Here is a 7551-nt window from a genome sequence, read left to right as displayed (position 1 = left end):
AAACCAACTCCACAGAGCTAAAACTCAACAGGTTCTACATGCAGGACTCTGGACGATGGGACAAACGCTAGGAGGTGCGGTCATCTTCTTCATCGTCATCCCCAGCCTCCTGGAGAGCGGAGAGCTTGGCGGGTTTGAGACGCCCTTGGCTCCCTGCACAGGACGGGCCCTCTACCTACCCCAGGTACCAAGTGTGGCCTCAAATCAGAGCTCTGCCCAAGCATGCCAGCACTGCAGTTAACCCTTTACGGCCCAGACCCAAGCTGCAGGGAGGCCCACAGGGTCCAGAAAGAAGAGGCCTCGGGGCAGGGAGGGCTTCAGAGGGGCCTTGCCAGGAAGTGGAGACAGACAGACAGACAGAAGGGAGAAAGGGAGCTTCCTGAGGAGCTGGTGGAAGGGCAGAGGGGCCAATAAACCGTGGACCTCTTGTTTAGGAGAAATCCTGGGGTCACAAGTTACAACTGCCCCTTCCTACTGCTCTTAAAGGGGAACGCTGGCCCAGCGAATATGCCTGTACGCCTGGCTACCCAGGAGACTGAGATCTGAGGCTCTCAGAAGCCAGCAGGAAAGTCTTGGAGACTCATTTCCAACTCACTACCAAAAGCAAAATAAAAGGAAGTGGGGGTGTGTTTCCAGGGGTAGAGTGCCAGCCTTGAGTGGAAAAGGCTAAAAGACAGTCCCTAGGCCCTGAGTTCAAGCCCCAGCACCAGCATAAAAAAACGGGGGGAGGAGGCTGTTCCCCCAGGAAAACAGCCATCCCCAGGACACAAGGCTGTACTTAACAGGCTGGCTGCGAGGGTCCCCGCATGAAGCTGGCGGGCCACTACAGTTGGGGTGAGGAGGACCTGGCGGGCGCAGGGCTTCCTCCCTCCTCTTCCTCCCCCCTCCAGCTGGGATCCCGCTCCCACCCCACGCCCGCCAGCTCTGCCTTCACAGATCTGACCTCCAACTGCAACTCCCTTGGCCTCCTGCCCTGGGTGTGTATTTTCCAGCCCGCCAAATTCTTGGGAGCCCGTCCCCCGCGCCCCAGGCGCCCGGCGGACCGAGTCCAAGCTGCTCTTCCAGAATTCTTTTTCCCCCTTTCCCAATCCTAACGGAAGAAATCCAGCAGCGCTGGGCGGCGGAGCCCGGTTCCCTCCGGCCCGGAGGCCTGTCGGCCGGGGCCGCGCGCGGGGACGCCGCGGCTCCGGGGCCCGGCGCGGTGGGGGGGCCGGGGCCGGGGGCCGGGGGCCGGGGGCGGGGCGGGACCCCCGCTCCGCGACAGCCCCGGGGCCGGGCGGCCCTCGTCCGGCGAAGACCACGGTAAATCAAAGGGCGGGTGACGGTCCGTCCCGGGCCACCGGCGTCCGGGGCGCACGGCTGGGCGCGCCCCGAGCGGTGCCACGACGGGAGCCCGGCCGCCCCGACGCGGCGGGGCCGCAGCGCCCTCCCGCCCTCCTCCCCTCCCTCCCCCGCCACCGGGGCGCGGCGGGCCCCCCGCTCGTGGGGCGTGACGGGGCCTGGCGCGCGGGCCGCGCTGTCACCCCGGGGCCGGCCGCGCGCCCCGCGCCGCCGAGCCGAGCCCCACGCGCGCCGCGACCCCGCGACCCCCCCACCCCCGCCCCGAGGCTGCGGCGGAGCCCGCGGGGCCAGCCCGCCCCGGCGAGACAAAGCCGGGCGCCCCCCCGGGCCGCGGCGCGCTGGGCGGTGGCCGCCCCGGGACCCCCCGGCCGGACCCTCGTCCTCGCCCCCCACACACCCGGGGCTGCAGACGCCCGAGCGCCCGGCGCACCCCTGCCCGGAGACCCCGCCCGGCCCGGGGCCCCCCGCCGCCTCACCTCGGGCCTCCGGCCGGCCGGCTCGCTCCAGCCCCGGGCGCCGGCGGAGAGACGCGCAGCCGCTCCGGCTCGGCGGCGGCCGCCTCAACAATGGAGCCCCGGGGCGGGGCCCTGCGCCGCTCGCCGCCGAGTCCAGTCGCCCTCCGCCGGGAGCCGCGCGGAGCTGCGCCTGGCGCGGGGGGGGGGGGGGGGGGGGCCGGGGGGAGGCGGGCCGCCGCACCGGAGCACACTGCGCAGGCGCGCCCCGGGCCCCGCCCGCCGCCGTCGCCCCGCCCCGCCCGCCGCCGGGCCACACCCCCCGGCCAATGGGAGAGGAGCTGCCCGGAGGGGGCGGGGCCTGGGGGAAACAAAGGGAGGCTGGGCGGGGCTGCGCGCGGGGCGGGGCGCGGGGCGCGGACCCCGCGGGGAGGTGGGGATCCCGGACTGCCTCGCCGCACTGGACGCCCACCTGGACTTAGCAGCCCGGGCTCATGCCAAAGCCAGACCCAGCTTTGTAGGGCTGAGGGCCAGAGGCAGGCCTGCTTTGCAGGAAGGGAAACTGAGGCTCCAGGCGTAAATCTCCCAAGGCCCAGTCGGGGAGTCCCACTCCCTCATCTCAGAGATGACAAGCAGGTCGTTGTTGGGGTGCAGAGGAAGCGAGCTGCACAGGCCCGCTCTGCTGGGGCCTCCTACCAGCCTTGGGTGCGGGTCCTGAGAGCTGGAGTCTGGGCACTTGGCCTCCTACCAGGCCACTCTGATGGCCTTTAACCCTCGCCTGACCTGAGATCTCTGGACAGTGGCTTTTCCCTTCCCTCACAGCTATTCCTCCTGTCTCCAGGACCCCCCCCCCCTCCTCTGCCCCGAGCGCAGGGACGGGGGGGACTGGAAGCTGGAGCCAGCCCTCGGGCTTGAACTCTCGGCCTGGTCACTGTCCCGGAGCTGTTTTGCTCAAGGCCAGTACTCTACTACTTGAGCCACGGCTCGGCTTCCAGCTTTCTTGGTGGTTAATTGGAGGTTAAGAGTGTCACAGAGACGTTCCTGCCTGGGCTGGCTTCGAACCATGCTGCTCAGATCTCAGCCTGCTGAGTTGCTAGCTAGGATCCCCTACGTGGACACCGTGCCTGCCTGCTCCCTTTTTGTGTGTCCCCTCTCACCCAGAAATCTCGCTCTCTTGGGCTTCAAACACCAGCTGTGTTGTGTGATCATCAGCTTGAAATCCACCCCCTAACCCCAACTGCCTCCCCTCCCCGAAGGCAGCTCAACCTAGTCCTGTCGCAAACAGCACTGCGTTCCACGCCCATTCCACACCCGACCTGCTCCTCCACATTCTCCACCTCGCTATCCAGGTCATGCTCTTGTCACATTAATGTCACACTGCACACACACACACACACACACACACCTCTAGAGAAAGTGCTCCTGCAGTCTCAGCAAGAGTCAGCTGCTGGGTGGAGGGGCCTCCGGAGAGCCAGGGGACAGTGGGGGACCCACCTTCCATCACCCCCAGGGAAGCCTCCAGCGGGCTCCCCACCTTCCATGACGCCCACCCGAGGGAATGAACTCTGTCAACAAGCTGGAAACTCGATTCTTCCCTAGTCAAGCTTCAGAGGAGAGCCCAGCCCAGCCCACACAGCCACTCTGGCCAGACCCTCGCTACTCAGGAGGCTGAGATCCGAGGACTGCAGTTCGAAGCCAGCCTTGGCAAGGAAAGTCCATGAGACGCTTATCTCCAATGAACCAGCAGGAACCTGGGGGTGGCGCGGTGGCCGCCCCCCCCCCCCCCCCGCAGTCCTCGGTGAGGCGGTGCCGAGGCGGGGACCGGCCTCGGGGGTGACGGTGGAGACGAGGTGCAGCCAGTCCCACACGCCCGCTCTCGCCCAGCCTCCGCGCCCACTCTCCCTGGCGGCCCGGAAGCAGAGCGGGCCGGTGGCCGTGGCGGTGGTTCAACTCGGCCCTGCGGGGCAGGGGCTGCACCGTCCCCGCTCGCGGACGAGAAGACATGCAAGCTCACGGCGTCTCTCCTCGAGCCTGGCCCGGAACCTCCCCCACAGCTCGGGGAACGCAGCAGCTGGGTGCCCAGAGTGAAGAAAACCCGCTGGTGGTGGGGACAAGAAGAGCGCCTGGCCCGCGGCCCAGACGGTCGCCGGCCCGTGGTGTCCAGCGGCCTGCAGGGAAACGGCCCGTAAGACACAGACATCCTACAAGAAAGCCAAGCTCAAGTAGCCTGTAGACATCTCGTCTCAGTAGAATGCCTCTTACGGTCGCTTCCCGCAAACTAACCTTCCCTCTTTCCCATCCTCCCCGCCTCCCCCTCCCCTCTCCCGGGTAGCCTTGAACCCGCCACCTCCCGCCTCCGCCCCTGCCCCCTGAGCACGGAGACTCCAGGCACCCCAAATCACATCCAGACAACATAACCCCTTTAAGACGGCATTTTCACTTCTGGTTCCTCTCAGATTCCAATGCAATGTGCAAGCTGTTTTCCTCGAGTTACATTTTCTATGAAACACCCACCAGTTCCAATGAGACTCTTGTCAACAGGGTAAAAACATGACATCATGCTCCGACGCCCCAGGAGCGTGGAAGACAACGGCTGCTGCGCTAATCTAAACAACATGTGTGCGTTGAGCTCATCTGCACAATTGCGCTTCCCGTTTTTTACAGTTTAATGATTTCCCCGCAGTGCAAGGATGATGTCAACCTCTCCTCGGCGACCTCTGTGAGAGACTTCCTGGAGAGCAATCTGTCTCACCTGTGAAGGCTGAAGTCACAGGGTCGAGTGAAACGTCAGAAAGGTGGGGTGAAAAGATGGAGTAAGAGAGTTTGTCACTAGGATCATCTCTATGTGATTCAAGGGAACGCCAAGTTCTAGCCGGATGAGCTTACCTCAGGAATGCAAAGATGGCTCGAGATTACGAAATCCAATACTATAAGAGGTCTTGTAAAGAGTAAACCACGTGATTATGTTGGAGAAGTGTGCAAAGACGTGATAAAATCTCCCACCTACCTTTGCTCTGTGTGTGTGTGTGTGTGTGTGTGTATGTGTGTGGTGCTGGGGTTTGAACTCGGGGCCTTGCTCCTGCTAGGGAGGCACAAGGTTGCTTGAGTCACCGCTCAGGCCTTTCTCCTCTGGTTAGTTTTATGCCTCAGTTGTACACCTTGCCCAGGTAGCATGGTGATCTTCTTTTGACTCTCACAGGCCATCAGCCGTGGCCAGGGCACTGGCTGAAATGCCGGTGCACTGAAGCTGCTGGCGCTCCTTCCAGAACATTCCCCCAGCCCCAAAGACACAGAGCCCCTGCCCGGGGCCCCAAGGAATGACAGCTGCAGGAAGTCATGACACGGGAGGGGATGCGGAGCACTGGCCTCGCCGCCGTGGTGGGCGGAAGTCTAACTGCGTGGAGACGCTGACACGCATGTGTCAAGAGGGGTTTGATTTGGGGTTGCGGAATGGGTGCTTGCACGCTCAATCTGAAGGGCGGGGGCCTTGCTGCCTCGGGGTGGGGGCCCGTCCACTGGAGCCCTAGGGCCCTGTCCGGCACAGATCAAGGACCGGCCCCGTGTCCCACGCAGCTAGCAACAACGCCACCTCCGGGAGTTTCTTCAAGCTGGAGAGGCGACCCAAAGCCACGCCCTCAGACGTGTTGAGAGGGGGCCCCCTTCCCTCCCCCCCCCGCACCCTGGGGTGACCAGGTCCTGCATCTTCCCTGTGAGTGAGCAGGTCTGTCCTCTTGGTTGGGTGAGGCTGGCCTACACGCCGGTGTCTGGGACCCAAGAAGACCCCACGCCAGGCTTTGCGCAGCGTGGCGGGAGGGGAGGTGACCCGCACAGACGGGCCTGGGGTCGCTGCTGGGCACCGGGGGCCAGGCAGCTCCTTCCCACGGGGAGCCTCAGACCTGCGCCCCCCCCCCGGAAAGGGGGGGCCCTGACACCCAGGCTCTGCAGCTGCCAGGCCCGCAGCACAGACATCTGCAAAGGCAGCCGCAGATGACGGGGGGGGGGGGGGGCAGGGGTGCGGGCATGTGCCTGACATGACAGGAGGGGGGCCGTTCTTCCCCAGACCCGGGCCTGGCGTCACCACAAGGGTGTGACTCACGGCTGCGACCCTGGCCTGGCTCCTGGACGCCCTCCGCGTCCTGTCCTCCCCGCCGGCTGCTTCCTTTGCCTGGAAGGCGCCGCCCTGGCCTGGCTCACCCCGCTCACCTTGCTGGACTCAGCTGGGGGGGAGGGGGGAGCTGGTGCTGGAGGCCGCGCAGACCCTGGTGGTGGGGGGCGGAGCTGGTGCGAGAGGCCACGCAGACCCTCGTGGGGGGGGGGGGGAGCTGGTGCGGGAGGCCGCGCAGACCCTCGTGGGGGGGGGGGGAGCTGGTGCGGGAGGCCGCGCAGACCCTGGAGGGGGGGGAGCTGGTGCGGGAGGCCGCGCAGACCCTCGTCGGGGGGGAGCTGGTGCGGGAGGCCGCGCAGACCCTCGTGGGGGGGGAGCTGGTGCGGGAGGCCGCGCAGACCCTGGAGGCGGGGGGAGCTGGTGCGGGAGGCCGCGCAGACCCTCGTGGGGGGGGAGCTGGTGCGGGAGGCCGCGCAGACCCTCGTGGGGGGGGGAGCTGGTGCGGGAGGCCGCGCAGACCCTCGTGGGGGGGGGAGCTGGTGCGGGAGGCCGCGCAGACCCTCATGGGGGGGGGAGCTGGTGCGGGAGGCCGCGCAGACCCTGGAGGGGGGGAGCTGGTGCGGGAGGCCGCGCAGACCCTGGAGGGGGGGGAGCTGGTGCGGGAGGCCGCGCAGACCCTCGTGGTGGGGGGGGAGCTGGTGCGGGGGGCCGCGCAGACCCTGGAGGGGGGGAGCTGGTGCGGGAGGCCGCGCAGACCCTCGTGGGGGGGGAGCTGGTGCGGGAGGCCGCGCAGACCCTCGTGGGGGGGGGAGCTGGTGCGGGAGGCCGCGCAGACCCTCGTGGGGGGGGAGCTGGTGCGGGAGGCCGCGCAGACCCTCGTGGGGGGGGGAGCTGGTGCGGGAGGCCGCGCAGACCCTGGAGGGGGGGGAGCTGGTGCGGGAGGCCGCGCAGACCCTCGTGGTGGGGGGGGAGCTGGTGCGGGGGGCCGCGCAGACCCTCGTGGGGGGGGGAGCTGGTGCGGGGGGCCGCGCAGACCCTGGGGGGGGAGCTGGTGCGGGAGGCCGCGCAGACCCGGGGGGGGGGGAGCTGGTGCGGGAGGCCGCGCAGACCCTCGTGGGGGGGGGAGCTGGTGCGGGAGGCCGCGCAGACCCTGGAGGGGGGGAGCTGGTGCGGGAGGCCGCGCAGACCCTCGTGGTGGGGGGGGGAGCTGGTGCGGGGGGCCGCGCAGACCCTGGAGGGGGGGAGCTGGTGCGGGAGGCCGCGCAGACCCTCGTGGGGGGGGAGCTGGTGCGGGAGGCCGCGCAGACCCTCGTGGGGGGGGAGCTGGTGCGGGAGGCCGCGCAGACCCTGGAGGGGGGGGAGCTGGTGCGGGAGGCCGCACAGACCCTCGTGGTGGGGGGGGAGCTGGTGCGGGGGGCCGCGCAGACCCTCGTGGGGGGGGAGCTGGTGCGGGGGGCCGCGCAGACCCTGGGGGGGGAGCTGGTGCGGGAGGCCGCGCAGACCCGGGGGGGGGGGAGCTGGTGCGGGAGGCCGCGCAGACCCTGGTGGGGGGGGAGCTGGTGCGGGAGGCCGCGCAGACCCTGGTGGGGGGGGGAGCTGGTGCGGGAGGCCGCGCAGACCCTGGGGGGGGGGAGCTGGGGGGGAGGCCGCGCA

At 68.4% G+C, this 7551-nt stretch overlaps 1 protein-coding gene across 1 annotated transcript in view; it reads right to left on the bottom strand.

Moving 5' to 3' along the window:
- The window catches only part of Afap1 (actin filament associated protein 1), a 56781-nt gene extending 54789 nt beyond the window's left edge, over positions 1-1992 (bottom strand). Inside the window, 1 exon segment of the mRNA XM_048364452.1 lies at positions 1818-1992. The gene's annotated coding sequence lies outside the window, so the exon portion shown is untranslated.
- Between the last annotated feature and the right edge of the window lie 5559 nt (positions 1993-7551).

This window comes from Perognathus longimembris, chromosome 16, assembly GCF_023159225.1.
Source record: "Perognathus longimembris pacificus isolate PPM17 chromosome 16, ASM2315922v1, whole genome shotgun sequence".
NCBI lineage: Eukaryota > Metazoa > Chordata > Mammalia > Rodentia > Heteromyidae > Perognathus > Perognathus longimembris.
This window is presented reverse-complemented; position numbering and strand designations above follow the sequence as displayed.